This window comes from Lepisma saccharinum (genome assembly GCF_977018435.1).
Source record: "Lepisma saccharinum chromosome 12 unlocalized genomic scaffold, izLepSacc3.1 SUPER_12_unloc_1, whole genome shotgun sequence".
Lineage (NCBI taxonomy): Eukaryota > Metazoa > Arthropoda > Insecta > Zygentoma > Lepismatidae > Lepisma > Lepisma saccharinum.
The window spans coordinates 5,979,007-5,997,838 of NW_028142891.1; positions in this window are offsets into that span (position 1 = coordinate 5,979,007).

Sequence of the window (18,832 nt, forward strand, 5' to 3'; positions counted from 1 at the left end):
AATGCTTTCTGGAAATCCTCGATCGTAGGGTTATTTATTTTAGAGAGAAACGCGAGCACGGAGAGGCAGAGATGACCGCAGTTCACGTCTCCGAAATCTTGAATGCGTTCGTCGTTGTAGTATATAGAGGTTTTGTTTGTTTTCAGATAATAAATTAAATTTGTAGGTGGGACACCTCCGAAAGAATCGAAAACGAATGCTTTATCATTGTCATTTTTGTGGTAACATATCCAATGCGTGCCTGGATTTTCTTGACCGTCCAAGTTGACTACTCCGCATTCTCTTCTTTTAACGCTTGAAGGTAACGAGTCGGACATGAAAACTCCTCTGAAGTGTTTGATTTGTAACGGTTCGATCAGAGATTCAATGTCTCGGTTGGTGAGTGCTTCTGTTTCTTTTTTTTAAACTTTCTCATCACGCCCTTTCCTCCTTTCTTCTCCATGGCCAGGTTGTGACGTTTCTGTTCTTCCAACTCGGCCTTGTTCTTCTTCGAGTCGATGACGGTTTTCGCGATGGCGGCACTTCCGCCGGCCAAACTTCCAACGGCCCCCAATGCTGCCAGGATGGCCGGGATGCTGAATATGAAGCCTCCGATCTTTTGCTGTTTCCGCGAACGCTGCAATCTTTTCAATTGAGGTGTGCTGAGCAGCAATTTCATTCCATGTCCTTTCGACAAGCAAGAACGTTTCTTCTCGCGTTGTTTCTTGGTGAGTAACCCATCGAGGGCACCTAGATTTTTAAGATTGGAGTATGGTATCTGGTACACGACACCCTTGGGCTTCATGTTGATGCTCTATGTGTTATTTTCACGGTATGTTATTTATATATATATTCTGAGATTTTTTCTTGTGTAGTTTTTTACGGTATGTTATTTATATATTTTCAAGGCCTCGCAGTCGTTACACAAATTCTATTACGTGCTTTGTTTTCTTGCCAAGAAGTTCCTTTGTCCCCTTGTACACGATTCGAGTTTTGTTCTCGATTAAAATAGATAGCTTCTCGTCGGATAACATGTTAGCGTATCGATCTGGTAAAAATAGACTGTATTGTGCGTTGAGCAACAGACGTACCTTGGGGCCATACTGGGTAGAAACGATTGAACCGGAAGTTATCGTGTAAGGTTTGTCGACTTCCAATTCCTGAATTTTTACATACTCGACTGACAAATTTAGCATTTGTTTTAATGCTTGGAAGTAGTGCTATTGGGGCGCTTCAAAATAGTACTTAGTAGGTATCCTCTTTTTTTATCAATCGAATATCACTTTTTGACATACTTTGACAATTTTTTGTCGATGTTTTAGCGTTTAGCGATGTTTTAGTACAAATTTTCACTATACTCATTTTTTCCCCACTCGTACTTGGTAGGTATATCATGATGTTACGTGATACAACTTAACCTATCCTTTTTTTACGATTATTTAATTTTTTTACGATCCTAAGTGATATAACTTAACCTATCATTTTTTTTATTTAGGTACTGTTTGAACGTTATTATTTGAGGATCATATTTTGTAGGTATTTTTTTTTTATCAATCGAATATAAGTTTTTGACATATTTTGACAATTTTTTGTCGATGTTATAGCGTTTAGCGATGTTTTAGTACAAATTTTCACCGCACTCATTTTTTTTCCCCACTCGTACTTGGTAGGTATATCACGATCTTACGTGATACAACTTAACCTATCTTTTTTTTTACGATCCTAAGTGATATAACTTAACCTATCATTTTTTTATTTACGCACCGAACTAACCTTCAAGGGGGACTCTGTTTGTTTTAATATTTCAGTATTATAAGGTTTTCACAAATTTTATATAACCTAAAATGTGTTGGATGTTGATTTTTAGTATGTGGCAATTTTTTATGAATTTTAAAACTGCTCTGTGACCCTCTCGTTCTTCACGTCGTAGGCGAAGGACTTCTCTGCAATCAGGATGACACTGCATAGGGTATCCTCGGGCAAGGCGTCGTGGAACTCGCAGACGACCTTGATGTTGGTTCGATCGTTGACCACAACCTTCTTTCTCTTAGATGTGTTGATGACGGTCATGGGTCTCCGTGCTTTGAACTCGCTGGGCGTGTAGTACATGTCCACGCTTCCCTCGGTCACGCGTTTGTAAGCCGAGAACGCTTCGTAAAGTTTGAGGTAATCGTTTTTGGTTACGTCGAGGTTGTAATTCTCGCGCGGGAACACTTCGTTGCGTCCATTCTTCAGATAAACGTTCTTGATCTTGCAGTCGTCGAACTTGCTGGAATCTTTCTCCTGGTTGTTATCGCGCCCGGTCTGAAAAAGCACTACGACGAAATCTGGCATGTCGAACTGTAAGTTGTTGAACTGCGTCGTCACGTCGAATTCCATGTGACTTCCCGACGCCATCTTCTGCACGCACTGGTAACCGTGAAAGTGAATCAACACCTGCGGACTTTTTAAGATCTCCGCTTTGTACTTGAGGGCGTAGTTTGTTTCGTATTCCACCACCGGCATTCTCAATTCCATGCTCCGGATGATGCATTTTGCTGCTTCGGGTAAAGTATTGGCTATCGGCGTGGTGCCGTCCGGACCCAAAGTAGCGTATCGCATCAGTGCGTCGTTGTCGTTGGCCGCTCTTCGAAACGTGACCCTCAGTCCTCCCTTCCACATGATCTCCTTGTAGTCCGAGAAGAAACCAGGCAGCAGACGCATGGGAAAGAGCACCGTGTGACTTCTCGTCGATATTTTGGCCCCGGCTTCGAATCCCCCGGCCTGGTAGTACGCTGCGTCCGTTTTGGATAATTTCAAAGTTCCCACCGCCGTCGACGTGATGCCTGGATAATCTATTCTGTCGATGATGGTGTTGTGTTTCCTCACCTCCACCTGCGAGAACAGGTGAGGCACGAAGTTGTCCACGAGTATCAAGTTTGCTGCTGCAGGAAACGCGTCTCCGCTTTCTTTCTTCACCACGTCGAATTGAAGGTAGAGGTCTGCTCTGTGAGGATGAATGAACCCGTCGCCTACGTCCACGTCGTATTCGATCTCCCTGTTCGCCTCGTTCAGATTGGCGAACGTGCGACGGTTGGGAGGGAAAGATTGCAATTCGTAACTTTCGATTTGCTCCATTTTACATGTATGGTTATTTATTATACGTTGATCTCCACGATGGCCGTCGTAGTGGCACCTGCGAAATCCACCACGTCTCCTTTCTCGTTCGTCACCACCAACTCTATGTCGTCTATGCGGTTGCGACATACTGGAAAATAGATCGGCGAAGAGGGCGTGTAGATGATCGGTTCCATGAACTCGGAACTTGGTTTGAAAGTGGCTATGATTCCCGTCTGCTTGTGACTTCCCAGTAAACCGTCCGAGGATTTCGTGATCATACCTTCGGCCACGTTGCAGTGTACGTTCAGAGTTTCTATGGCCAAGAATTTAGGAATGTTGGTTGCTACGTGCTTGATGCCAGCTTCGAGTTTGGTGTTGTTCTCGAAACCTAAAAGTTCTCCCATGGTGCCCAGGTCCACGGTCTCCGTCGCGGATAGGATTTCCACTCTGTGGGTGACCGAATTTTGAGAAAGATATGTGCCTTTGGGTAATTGAGCTTGCAAAGTGGAAAGATTGTATTGGCCTGGCGTGACGACGATGTGTTCGCTTCCGACGCTAATTTTGTTGTTGTGCTGGGTGACGTTAGGTATGAGGTACATGCTGTAGAATGCACGCAGAGCCACGGATTTAGGATAGACGATGTCGTCGTGCAGCGTGAGTTTCAAGATTGAAGATTCGCTCGTGAGATGGAACACGCCCATCCTAGTGATGCTGTTTGAGGTTCCACAATGCTTTCTGGAAATCCTCGATCGTAGGGTTATTTATTTTAGAGAGAAACGCGAGCACGGAGAGGCAGAGATGACCGCAGTTCACGTCTCCGAAATTTTGAATGCGTTCGTCGTTGTAGTATATGGAGGTTTTGTTCGTTTTCAGATAATGAATTAAATTTGTAGGTGGAACACCTCCGAAAGAATCGAAAACGAATGCTTTATCATCATTTTTGTGGTAACATATCCAATGCGTGCCTGGATTTTCTTGACCGTCCAAGTTGACTACTCCGCATTCTTTTTTTTTCACGGTTGAAGGTAACGAGTCGGACATGAAAACTCCTCTGAAGTGTTTGATTTGTAACGGTTCGATCAGAGATTCAATGTCTCGGTTGGTGAGTGCTTCTGTTTCTTTTTTTTAAACTTTCTCATCACGCCCTTCCCCTTCTTCTCCATGGCCAGGTTGTGACGTTTCTGTTCTTCCAACTCGGCCTTGTTCTTCTTCGAGTCGATGACGGTTTTCGCGATGGCGGCACTTCCGCCAGCCAAACTTCCAACGGCCCCCAATGCTGCTAGGATGGCCGGGATGCTGAATATGAAACCTCCGAACTTTTGCTGTTTCCGCGAACGCTGCAATCTTTTCAATTGAGGTGTGCTGAGCAGCAATTTCATTCCGTGTCCTTTCGACAAGCAAGAACGTTTCTTCTCGCGTTGTTTCTTGGTGAGTAACCCATCGAGGGCACCTAGATTTTTCAGATTGGAGTATGGTATCTGGTACACGACACCCTTGGGCTTCATGTTGATGCTCTATGTGTTATTTTCACGGTATGTTATTTATATATATATTCTGAGATTTTTTCTTGTGTAGTTTTTTTACGGTATGTTATTTATATATAAATGTTCTGAGATTTTTTTTCACGGCCTCGCAGTCGTTACACAAATTCTATTACGTGCTTCGTTTTCTTGCCAAGAAGTTCCTTTGTCCCCTTGTACACGATTCGAGTTTTGTTCTCGATTAAAATAGATAGCTTCTCGTCGGATAACATGTTAGCGTATCGATCTGGTAAAAATAGACTGTATTGTGCGTTGAGCAACAGGCGTACCTTGGGACCATACTGGGTAGAAACGATTGAACCGGAAGTTATCGTGTAAGGTTTGTCGACTTCCAATTCCTGAATTTTTACATACTCGACTGACAAATTTAGCATTTGTTTTAATGCTTGGAGATCGCTTATTTTTTCAGTTGTCATATCAAGAAAAATTTCAAAGTGTTAGAGAGAAATTTAATTGCTTTTTTTTCACGATGTGTGTTATTTATATATACCGAAGATTATTTTTTTACGATGTGTGTTATTTATATATCAAGTTTTTTTTGACACGTATATATATTATTATTTTTTAACAGAGGAAGAAAGTTCGTGCTTCGGAAAACGCGAGGATGTGCGTAGTGATATCTTTCCTCTCCTGCATAGACTTGTACCAATCATCAGTATACTGTCTTCTTCCCTGCATCGCCTCGTACAGTTCGTCCGACCTATCGTCCAATTTTTGCCCTGCAGCCAAAAGCAGAATGTTGAGATCACCGCACCTCAGGCCGCTGATCTCCCGAAGAAGGTCCTTGAGAACCATTTCACAAGGGATGCGAAATTCCGGCATTGTTCTTGCTATGTTTAGAAGTTTATTAACATCTCCGTTAACTACCTTTTTGAATATTTTAGATAGTAGCTCGGGTGGCAAATTAGTTATGCAATCCATGTTGTTTTTTTTACTGTATGTTATTTATATACCCCACCCCAATTTTTGTTTCGTGTTCATGGCGATGGTGGTGCCCAGTGCGGCGACCCGTTCACCCAACGATGCGTCTCTACTCACGAATCTTTCGAAAGCTGCGTGCTCTAACTTTCTGTCTGCTTCGTGACGTGCATCCAGATCCGTCTGCGTGGTGTTGTAGGCGATGTCGTGATCTTTGCATGCGGCGTCCAACGGATTCACACCCTTGTCTCCTCTCTCCAATCTTTTCTCGAGTTTGGTACCCGGTCTGCAGTACTGGTAGCCAGGTAAATGCATCTCGAAAGGTAACTTGTTGATGATGTCGTTCACGAGTCCCTTTCCTTCGGCAACGTTCCAGAATTTCGGAGGCAGCGTGTTGATGATTTTGATCAGGTAACCTATGCCCTTGTCGTCGTTCACGATGAAGTTGGAAAGTTTCGTGCTGATCATGTCCACGATGCCAACCTTCTCGTTGTAGAAATTACGGTTGCCTGCATTCTCTTCGCCGGCTATCACCAACAATCGGTCCACGAGTTTCCTAACGTCGTCCACCCAAACGAATTCTTTGGGTAACGTGTTGTAGCGTTTGACGCCGCTGCCTGTTTTGACCTGGTTCCAAATCGGTTTGATGAGATTCCTGTACTTCTCGCCGCTGCTCGATTTCACCCTATTCTGCGAGGCGTCGTTGTTCTGGTACAAGGCATCCGTCATGATCAGAATTTCCTTGTAACTCTGGTAATCTTCGTCGGTGTAATCTTTCGGCTGCTTTTTGGCGACGAGTTCCCACAGTCCAACCGTACCCGGATACCTGTTCCAACTATCCTTGTCGCCTAAATTGACTTTAATGTCGTTGCCTTCGAAGGTCACCTTCGATTTCCCAATCTTCCACACCACACCGCCGCCTTCGCTGGTTTCCATGCTGGGATACAATCCGAACACTTCATCCTTGTCGAATTTCCCCGTGCTCAGGTAGTCTCGTGCCAAAGGTCCCAACTCGATCTTATCCGAAGACGACGACGTGCTGCCTATGGCTCGACGTCGTGCAGGTGCATCCTTCAGTTCGAACGGCGTCGAAGGAATGCTCGAAATGGGCGTGGGTACGGTGTAACTTTTAGCTGCGAGCGGTACGAGTTCATTAATCAAATTTTTATTTTGTTCCGTGACACTTTTAATTTCTTTACCTAGACCGCTGATGGCATCGATCACGGGTTGATCCTGACGTTTCTTCTCTTCGTAGAATCCGCGATTCTCGGATTTCCAACCTTTGAAGCGTTTCGCGAGGTAATCGCGAAGCTTGAGATTTTCGTCTTCGATTTTTCGTTTCGTCATGACGTTATTTATATACGTCGTTTCTCACAACGTTGCAACGTTTAGAAAGTCGTTGATTTTGTTTCTGTATTTTCCGTCGTTGGGTTTCCTCGTCATGTCGATCGTCACAAATCCGAAATCGTCACCGTTCCAGCAAGTAGAGCAGCCTTCCGAAAATTGATTGTAGTTCATGTCTCCGCCTACGTAGTCATCGTACGCATGCTTGAGGTTGGTGTGATCTTGACGAAACAAACATATGAAATTAGCGTTGTCTCGTACTAACTGTTTTGGAATTTTGGAAAACGTTTGAGCTAGGTAGAAGCAATCCATTCCTTTGTGACGACCTTGCGTGAAAAAGTTGCGAATTTCATTTTGATTTTCCAGGATGGCGTCGTCGAACACAACGACTGAATTTTCACGACAATCGTCGAGTGGTTTTATTTCCGAGGCAAACGTTGCAATGTCCAGACCATCGTACAGTTTCATCAGTTGCTGGTATTTGGATTGCTCTAAACTTTTCGAGAACACGTACAGGTGCCTGTTCTTCCAATCTAACCAATTCGGTGCGAGGAGAAAATTGTCCACGAGCAGTGTCGTTTTCCCACACCCCGATGGACCTACGATCAGACAGCGGATGCTGTCGGGAAGCAACTTGCCGTTCTTTTTCTTCGTTTGACTTTCTGGATCCGGTAGACGCTTCACCACGTTCCACGTACTTACAAGATCACTTCGTCCGCGTCGATCCAACTCTTTTCCGGAAGTCCCAACCATTTGACAAACAGTTTGTCACCTTTCCTACGCAATACTTTCTCGATGAGGTACGTGTCGGGTTGTTTCGTTTTAGAGAGTTCCTCTTCGTAAAATCTCCCTTTCAAAATCTCGCCGCTACTATCTTTTATTATATACGTGTGTCGGTTTCCAGGTAGAACTCGAACCACCGTAAAGAGTTCCGTGCTCCAATTTTTTGTGAATCCCTTCTCGAAGGTGCGTTTGAATTTGCTGATCCTCACCTGGTCTCCAATTTTGTATTTAGCTTTTTTTGTCGTGGGAGTGTACTTTGGACAGTAAACGGTAGAAATTAAACGCTGCTCGTCAGATTTGGTAACGTCAGCTGGCTTCATGCCTATTGTTCTGTGTACTGTATCATTATAGGTGTCGACGAGTTCCGGCAGGATGTCGACCCATTTGTAATTTCCCCGAAGCGTGAATCGTTTCCACATGTGTGTTTTCAAGGTTCGATTGAATCTTTCCACGATGCTGGCTTTGATGTGACTGAAGCTCGAATAATGTCGAATCTTGTGTTTTTGAATAAACTTTTGGAATACGGCGTTGTAAAATTCTTTACCGTTGTCCGTTTGCAGAAACCGTGGTCGTCTGCCACCGCTTTCGCGAAAAATTAATTTGAATGCTTCCGTGACGCACGTTCCCGTTTTCGCCTTCAAAGGTAGAGCCCATGCGAATTTCGAAAATGTGTCTATGACGGTGAGGAGGTACTTGTTGCCCTTGTTCAATTTATGTACGTTTTTCAAATTGCCGCTACTCATCTCCACGAGGTCACTTTGCCAGAGGTCGTCGATGCCCTTGGTTACCACAGCCAAACGTTCGTAGTTACGGCGTGCAGGTTTATGCAATTCTTCGACGATGGCTTGCCTAGACATTTTTTGTTTAGAGATTACGTTTCAAGAGAAGCACAAGCGTGATAGGATTCAAAGAAGGTGGCACTTCGCTCGTGTTTTGAATGATCAGCTTATCGCCGGCACTCACGTCGAAAACGGTGAGATCTTCGTCTTCGTGTATTTCATATATGTTGCGCGTTTCGTTCCAACGTGCCAGAGGAATGTTTCCTGCTTTCTGGACACCACGATTCGATATCAAAGTCATGGTGGGAACGCTAGCTTTTCTGCCGTGAGACCAGTACGAAAATTCGTTTATCTGAATCGTGCCATCGAGGAGAAACTTGTAGTACGGATGATAAGGATGCAACATGTACAGTTTGTTACCTTCGACGAACGTGGAGATTCTTTGTTGATTGGGTACGCTGTTGATTTCGATGGCTTGCAGAGAATGCAGTTTAGCGAATTTAGTGTCGACGCTAACGAGGTTACTGTGAACTTGTCCGAGTTTATTTTCGATGGGCAGCAAATGCTCGACTATGGTATCCGTTACGGCAGAAAACGACGGTTTGATTTTCACTTCCACGTTCAACTGCTTGTAGTTTTCGTTGAGTTCTTGCAACTTGGCACCGAAAGAGGCCTGCGTCGATTCCTGCGTGGATTCCAGCACTCCAACTTGATCTCTGATGTTGACGACGATGCTCTGAAGGTTCTCGACTTGATTCAATTTCGAGCTCTTCTCGGTAAGATCGTTCACGATGCTTCGCATCTCTGTAAGCTGCGTGTGAAGGTCGGCTACGCTCTGCGAAGTGGGCAGCGTCGACACCAGCGAACTAATTTCGTCTCGAATCTGTTCCACGTTCGCCGTTTCCGTTTCTAGTCGTTTCAGCATACGTGATATGTTTCTTTTCAAAGCGTGCAATTCTTTGGAGGTGGGGAGATTGGCCACTTTACTCTCGAGATCGCTTAATGAACTTTTGATGTCGCCCGAATCGGATAGTGCCGTCACCGCCGTTTTCAATTTTTCCAAATCTTCGCTCGAAGGCACGCTTGTCCGTAACGATTCCAAGTCACCCTGTATGTTGTCGAGTACGTGATGAAAATGAGCGAGATTCGTTTCGACGTTCAAATTTTCTAAATATTCGATCTTCTGCTGAACCGTGCTCAACGTGTCTTGAATGCTCGTCAACGCTCTCGCTTCAGCGTGAATATTTTTAATTTCTTCGTTGATCAATTCCAAGGACGCCTGAAGCGTAGCGATGGTGGTTTGAATGTGTTCGAAATCTCGATAGGCCTCCAATTGAATTTTTATGTTCGCGACGCTTTTACCGATGACCTGCAGTTCGTCCGACGATGGTAGGTTCGTCATGGTATCTTCCAAAGTCTGCAACTTGGATTTAATTTCTTCCAACGTGCTGGTGAATTCTTCTTGTAATTTGGAAACAACGACATGCAAGCGTTCTACATCAATATCGTTCACGACGGTTTGAAGTTCAGAGAATTTTTTTTCTATTGCGGAAGTTCGTTCTTCGATTTCGAGTTTCAATTTTTCCAAATCTTCATTTTTCGATTGAAATTGCTGTAATTTGGCCAAATCATTTTGAAGCGAATCCACGCTCAACTGTATATTTTGAACGTTGTCGTAAGAAGGTACGTCGACATAATTTTTTATGAGCGTTTTCAGTTCGGAATCGATTTTCAGAATGGGGTCGAGACATTGCGTTTGGAGCGTAGCGATTTCCGACTCTAAACTTTTGTTTAAGGTCTCCTGCAAAGCGATCAAATAGGTCCTCAACTTCTTAACTCGAATGTCCAACATGAGAATCTCTTCTGCGTGGTCTACACGCTTGGTGTTGCCGAAAATATCGTTAGGCATTTTTGGTTAACGGTTATTTATAATAGGATAGACGATTCGTAATTCTACAAAAAGAGGAATGAGTTTGTCGTAATCTCCGAGGAGTTCCACGTACAGGTAATCTCCTGCGGAAACATCGTACGTAATGTTAGAAAGCATCTTGTCGTGCTTGATTCGAAAAATGTTCTTGCTGGTAGAAATTTTGATTTCGCCTGCGTTTTCCGGATTCACGGTGATTTGAAGTTTCCCGTCGATCGGAATTTCGTAGAAATCTAAATTGTTATTAAAAACATAAAACATCTTGCCCACATCGTCATTCAGTTTCGTCCAAATGCTGTTGAGGTGAATGATCAACAGACCGTTGAGTTTAGGTAACACGGAAGGTAAGACTTCATGATCTGGTATGGACGGTGCAGTTTCCATGAAGATCTGTTTTTTGAAACCGAACAAGTTCATAGGCATGCTGGTTATTTAAGGATACGGTCAAAGTTTTATTTTGTAATGACAGTCAAAGTGTTTTTTTTACTCAGTAACAAAATGTTTTTTTTTCTTGAGTTAGTGAAAATTGTTGTGTGTGGTGGTGAGTGTTAATTATTTGCACTGTGCGCAATTCTTATTTATTTCTAAACGACGATGTCCCCACGGCAATGTGTGAATACCACACTCGAGAACGCACCTCTTGTCGTCATCGGGATCCAGCGCAATTTTTCTAATTTTGTTTGTTGTGATGATATGGTTGACGCTCTGGATTCTTTGTTCTTCTCTTAGAACCGACGACCTGGTCTTGAGGCAATCGATGTAATCGTGGAAGGTGAGTTTGTTCTCCACCGTATTTTTGCCCACACCTTTTGCTTTCTTCGTGACACTACTCTCTGTTCTCATGGCATACATCTTCGAACGCAAACCCGCGAACTCGACAATAATATCACCGTTACATTCATCTTTCAGTTTACCTAGGACTTTTTTGTTGAGGGATGGAATTCCAAATCTGTTGGGTTGAGGGTACGCAGAAGTATCGAAATACTCAAGCATGGAAGGATTTTTTATGTCTTCGTATAGGTTAGGTGTTTGTATGCTGTAAATGAAGCTGTCGGTGTCCGTGTACAAAAGTGATATTTTATCATTGTAGAAGGGTTTCATCACGTCATAATGAAATTCGAACATGTAAAGTTTCGACAAGTCGAGAACCGTTGCGCCAACGTAAATTGGTTTTCTGAATTTCATCAATTTTATATGTAGATTGAAAAGTGCCAAATTCTCGTTGTAAATTTTTCTCGACTTGAATCTAGGATCGGCTATCCACTTCCGACATTTATTCTTATCGGAAATTAATTTCACGTCTACGTGCTTTCTAACATTCTCCATGGTCTTTCCGTACACCGCATTGTTCATTAATTTAAAGAAGTCCTTGTCTAAATCGGAAGTGGCAGCTGTTCTATGTTGTGTGTTAATTTCTATGTAAGGTCTTAACCACGTGGAATGTTTAAACTTTAGTATTCGTCTAACATTCACTATCTGAACACCCTTCGCAATCAAAAACCGGAGATTCTTGTAGTGGACGACGTATCTCTGTTTAGGGTCCAATGTTAACAAAAGCTTGTCTTGAACCGAGTCGGGTGGACATTTGATTTCGGGAGTCGGAGGCAAATCCGAAAACGTGTCGTGCAGGTGGTCGGAGAATTGGAGATCTACCTCTGCGAAGAAACCACACTCGCTATCGTCGAAATGAATAATGTCTATCGAAGTGGGATCTAACCATTCGAATCCCCCGTAAGGAAGTTTCTGAACCATGGCATGTCCGTAGAGATTATTAACGTCGGCGTAGAAGATGTAATTCGATGCTCGATTTGAATCGTAATCTTCTTTCATGTGTACGTTATTAGCTTTTGCATGTCTCTGTACGCATTGCACCATTCCACCTCGTATCCCTCTTTCGATGAATAGCAACATGTCAACGTCCGATATCAGTTCCAGCTTGACCTTTGTCTGGAATAACATTGCCGACCACGCTAATCCCGGTAGACTGTAGAAATACGCTGGATCTAATTTGTAAATATTCGTTGCCGTTTTCCTGAACGCTTGAAAAACATCCGCGAGTATCGTCACGTCTAATTTTAAGTATGCGTCGTGGTAGTCTCCGAGTGTCCTACATTCTAATTTCTCCCACATGAGTTGCGCGTGTTGGTATTCTTCGTCCGTGATTCCTTTCTCTCTTAGTCTGCTGTAAAATTCTCTTGGAAGTGGAAGAGCGTCGTCGTTAAATTTAGAACCATCACTGACATATTCGTAAGGATAAATCCCTTTACGTCTAACGAGTTCTTCGTCTACGTTGGGAAAACTAGCTCTAGTTATTTTAAATTGATCGTCGGTGAGTTTGTTCGCTAAAGCATCCAGACTTGCAGAGAGAAATCTATACGAATCCAGGAAGCGCATCTCGATTGTATTTTTCGTTCCCGGAATCGACACTTGCTTGCTGAGACTAATGTAGCGTTCTTCATTCTCGGCCAAGACACCTATACGTTTCGGATCGTAGCCAAGATGTCTCACAAGGTGGTGAAAATCATATCCGCTTCCGTTGTGAAAGAATATGGGGATGAATTTAGGTTTCTGGATTTTAAGATTGCACGTGTTGCAAATTCCACCTATGTAGTTTCCGCTGAAATGATCGTGGTGGAATATTTTTTTGTTCTCATCAGTGAAACTTTGATCACATACCGGACACACCTCAGTGGAATTGTAATTTTGAAGTTCATTTTCAGTTAAAGGTGCCATCGGTTTTGATGTAAGCAGTACGCTACCAATTACCTCAACCTCCTCCACCATTTTTTCCAGGAAGTGTTCGATTACATTTGGCCCGCGGTATATATATGCTTCATTTATTTTATCACGTCGCACAACAACATAGCCGAAACTATTAGGTTGATGAAGCTGGTACGGCGTTGTGGAGGAAATTTCAGGATCCGGTTCGCAGTAGGAGAGTGGTTTCAGGAACGCCTCGAAATCTGCGACGATGATTGCGGGATGTTCCAACAATGCCTTGTGCATTTTGAATTCTTCGACTTCGTTCGTTTCGGGCATCAACATTCTAGCCGGTCTGTTGTCGCCGCAATAAATTTTATGTTCAGCAAGTTTCTCGATAGCAATTTGACGACTATGAAGATTTTGATGATCACGTCGGTCACGATCGTCGAACGTGGTTAGGCATCTCGGGCAAACTTCGATGCAATGTTTATGCTTGGTTGATTGACTTCTGACCAAACGTGATAGTGAACGAATTAGCGTGTAGTGATGAACATCCTCGTTTGAAATTAGAAGGAGATTTATTACACAGGCATCGTCATCGTCGATATCGCTTATCCTGACAGGGTGCACGAGATATTTATCTGACGTGAAGGAATACACATTAATAGCGATGCGTTTTCCTGTACAATTTTCGAACTTTGTTATATCCGACAATGTCACCGGGTATTCGATGTCAGACATTACACTTTGAAAGTCGGTCTCGTATTGTTTGTAATGTCCAACCCACTGTGGATTATTTTTGCAATGAACAGGATGCAGTGCAGCCAACACACACCAGAGAAAACACTTGTTATCGCTGTTCTGTATATTTAACACAGCCCTCTTGTGTTGAATGTTCGGTGGAAGAGGAACGTAGCTGGAGGCGCGAAGAGGCGAGAATTGATTCACGTAAACAGTTAACGTGTGAGGACTTCCACATAGAGACCATCCCGACCCTTTAGCCTCGAAATCGTCATGTTTCTTAACCAGCTCGTTGGAAACTTTATAATAGAAGTTGTCCAAATTTTCGACGTCCGCCAAATAAAGAGTCTGGTTTTTTGTACGATGATAAAAAATACTTGTTGTGCCATCAACTTTCTTGTATTCAGAAAACAGAACAACGTATACTTTTATAGAGTTGTTTTCAAGTTTATCTTTTAAAATATTTAGTACAGATGTTTTCGTTTCATCCAAGAAACTAAGGATGTCACGACCTGGTTCTGACTTAATTGAAAAATCCTGGAGTTGGTCGTTAAATGCAGATCTAATTGGTTTGCGTTCATTAGATAATTTAATTTGCTTGGAAGTGGAAGCTTCCGTTTCTGAATTATCAATTTTCCTTTTCGATGTTCCTTGTTCGGTCGATGGTTTGCAAATTTTGAGATGTTTACTTAAATTTGTAATGCTGATTATTTTTCCGCATCGAGCACAGGGCTTAGAAGGTAACGAACGATTAATTCTCGAACCTGTTTCGCTACATCTTGCCCTGTGTACCGATAAATTGTTCCTTGAGATTAGCTTCCCACAAGTAACACATTCAGTTTTATCATTTTTACGATTGAAACTGGTGGTGGATGCCATTGCTTTCTCCAAAATCACAGAAATCAAAAAGTCTAGTATATAGCGACACAATTTTCAGGTATGTTATTTTATATAGAATTTCTTGGAGTGATTACAAAACTCAAAAATTCAATCTACTGTAAATAGAATTTCAGGTATGTTATTTATATAGAATTTCTTGTGTGCGAATACAAAAACTCAAGAATTCAATCTACTGTAAATACAATTTTCAGGTATGTTATTTTATATAGAATTTCTTGGGGTAATTACAAAACTCAAAAAATAAATCTACTGTGAATATAATTTTCAGGTATGTTATTTTATATATAATTTTCACGGGGCGTACAATATTGTCAACGGTATTATATTTGAGTGGGTCGCTTATCACCTAAACACTACAGCTCACAGGTCGGGAAAATCTGACATGAAAGCAGATAATACGTTTATGCCTTATTTATATATAATTTTCACGGGGCGTTCAATATTGTCAACGGTATTATATTTGAGCGCGTCGCTTGTCACCTAAACACTACAACTCACAGGTCGGGAAAATCTGACATGAAAGCAGATAATACGCTTATGCCTTATTTATATGTAATTTTCACGGGGCGTTCAATATTGTCAACGGTATTATATTTGAGCGCGTCGCTTGTCACCTAAACACTACAGCTCACAGGTCGGCAAAATCTGACATGAAAGCAGATAATACGCTTATGCCTTATTTATATATAATTTTCACGGGGCGTACAATATTGTCAACGGTATTATATTTGAGCGAGCCGCTTGTCGTCTAAACACTACAGCTCACAGGTCGGGAAAATCTGACATGAAAGTAGATAATACGCTTATGCCTTATTTATATATAATTTTCACGGGGCGTACAATATTGTCAACGGTATTATATTTGAGCGAGCCGCCTGTCGCCTAAACACTACAGCTCACAGGTCGGGAAAATCTAACATGAAAGTAGATAATACGCTTATGCCTTATTTATATATAATTTTCACGGGGCATTCAATATTGTCAACGGTATTATATTTGAGCGAGCCGCTTGTCGTCTAAACACTACAGCTCACAGGTCGGTAAAATCTGACATGAAAGCAGATAATACGCTTATGCCTTATTTATATATAATTTTCACGGGGCGTTCAATATTGTCAACGGTATTATATTTGAGTGCGTCGCTTGTCGCCTAAACACTACAGCTCACAGGTCGGGAAAATCTGACATGAAAGCAGATAATACGCTTATGCCTTATTTATATATAATTTTCACGGGGCGTACAATATTGTCAACGGTATCATATTAGAGCACGTCGCTTGTCGCCTAAACACTACAGCTCACAGGTCGGGAAAATCTGGCATGAAAGCAGATAATACGCTTATGCCTTATTTATATATAATTTTCACGGGGCGTACAATATTGTCAACGGTATCATATTAGAGCACGTCGCTTGTCGCCTAAACACTACAGCTCACAGGTCGGGAAAATCTGGCATGAAAGCAGATAATACGCTTATGCCTTATTTATATATAATTTTCACGGGGCGTACAATATTGTCAACGGTATCATATTAGAGCACGTCGCTTGTCGCCTAAACACTACAGCTCACAGGTCGGGAAAATCTGACATGAAAGCAGATAATACGCTTATGCCTTATTTATATATAATTTTCACGGGGCGTACAATATTGTCAACGGTATCATATTAGAGCACGTCGCTTGTCGCCTAAACACTACAGCTCACAGGTCGGGAAAATCTGGCATGAAAGCAGATAATACGCTTATGCCTTATTTATATATAATTTTCACGGGGCGTACAATATTGTCAACGGTATCATATTAGAGCACGTCGCTTGTCGCCTAAACACTACAGCTCACAGGTCGGGAAAATCTGACATGAAAGCAGATAATACGCTTATGCCTTATTTATATATAATTTTCACGGGGCGTACAATATTGTCAACGGTATCATATTAGAGCACGTCGCTTGTCGCCTAAACACTACAGCTCACAGGTCGGGAAAATCTGACATGAAAGCAGATAATACGCTTATGCCTTATTTATATATAATTTTCACGGGGCGTACAATATTGTCAACGGTATCATATTAGAGCACGTCGCTTGTCGCCTAAACACTACAGCTCACAGGTCGGGAAAATCTGGCATGAAAGCAGATAATACGCTTATGCCTTATTTATATATAATTTTCACGGGGCGTACAATATTGTCAACGGTATCATATTAGAGCACGTCGCTTGTCGCCTAAACACTACAGCTCACAGGTCGGGAAAATCTGACATGAAAGCAGATAATACGCTTATGCCTTATTTATATATAATTTTCACGGGGCGTACAATATTGTTAAGAGCGTTAGTTTTTGTAGAGCTCTCTTTTTTCCATCTTTCCTCTAAACAGTAAAGTTGTAGAAGACACAATTAGCTAACCTAGCATACAACATACCTTCCTAATTAATATGGATATTGTCACACATTCCTCTTATTTTATACTGTTGTAAATAGAAAAGATTATGTACGGTAAATGTTTTGTACATTATAGGAAAAAAATGCAAAATATCCTCCAATTTTAATTCGAATTTTATCGAATTTTTACATATTTCCACGCCGCCACATGTTGCCCTATTTGCTTCTTTTACTTGCCTTGCTTAATTAACTCTCGCTAATTAGCATTTTTTTGGAAGAAGTCAACTAGAACAACATATGGCGGTATGAGAAATATGTAAATTAAAGAACATTTTAGCAATATATGGGCCCTAGCAATTAGCTTTCTCGACTAAGAGTACTCTTTCAAACGTCTTCTGCTGATCGTATTACTACGCGAGGACGTTTAAAATTTTTGGGTGTTGAAAAAGTTTGACCCTACTTTTTTATTTCTATTGTTTGCTAATAGATGGCGCTAATAGTACCCCCTCCCCTCCCCTCTCCCCTCTTCTCCTCTGCTGTATGACAAATAGCACAAACATAAAAATCAAGATTTTGGAGAGCAAAACATAAAATTTGCATGCATCTGATGTCGAACCGGGAACTTTTATCTTTCTGGGAGTCAACATTATTTTTTACTCAGTCGTCATATAACATGAACGCACGCAAAGATTCACATGTGCTTTTTATTATTTTGTGTTCGGTAAGTACAAGTATATTCTTACATAAATTATTGTTTAATTTAATAAATTGTAAACTCAAAACCTGCTATACTAAAACTCCTTCTGTCTATTGAAAGCGAATGTTGCGTGCATGCGGAAATAACACAGAAAAAAAAACCGGATGGAAGCAATTTAAAATCACTGGGGCAAGGTCAGTATTACGAGAGCGTAAAAACATATGCTTTCATTCAACTTCGAAAAATAAGAATAAATATGTGCATACAGAACACATATGTTTTCTTTTCACAGTTGTAAAATCATATAAATTATGCATGAAGTAAGTTACGGGAAGGCTCTCTCTTTTATATATGTTAGGTACAAGTTGTTGTACAATTAGGTACAAATTGTTGTACAATTATTTCCCCCAGTTGCCCAGTTGGAGTTGGGGGAGGAGAGAAAAGGGGGGGGGGGCATAACACTGGTACTATTTGTAATCACAGTGCTTACTCATGTATTTTGTTTAATATTTTATTTCAAATTCACTGTCAGAAACTAGTGTTGCCAGTTCCTGGATGTAGGTTTACCTACTCTGTTGGTTGTCACTGTCAAGTTTTTAGTATTCGTACAGCATAAAAAGCTATAACCCCCCTCTCAAAATATATACATTGTATACGCCAAGATGTCCAATAGCCTGGCAACACATCATGAAAAAACATGCCAAGAAGACCCAGTGGGTTTATAAGTCAGTGCTGCCAATTCCTATTTGTAGGTTAGCTTAGCCAGTGAAAGATCATATAGTAGAATTTTTGTAGAGTGGGTGTTTGCGAGTTCCACGATAGGTTAAGTTATATCACTTAGGATCGTAAAAAAAATTAAAAAATCGTAAAAAAAAAAGATAGGTTAAGTTGTATCACGTAAGATCGTGATATACCTACCAAGTACGAGTGGGGAAAAAATGAGTGCAGTGAAAATTTGTACTAAAACATCGCTAAACGCTATAACATCGACAAAAAATTGTCAAAATATGTCAAAAAGTAATATTCGATTGATAAAAAAAA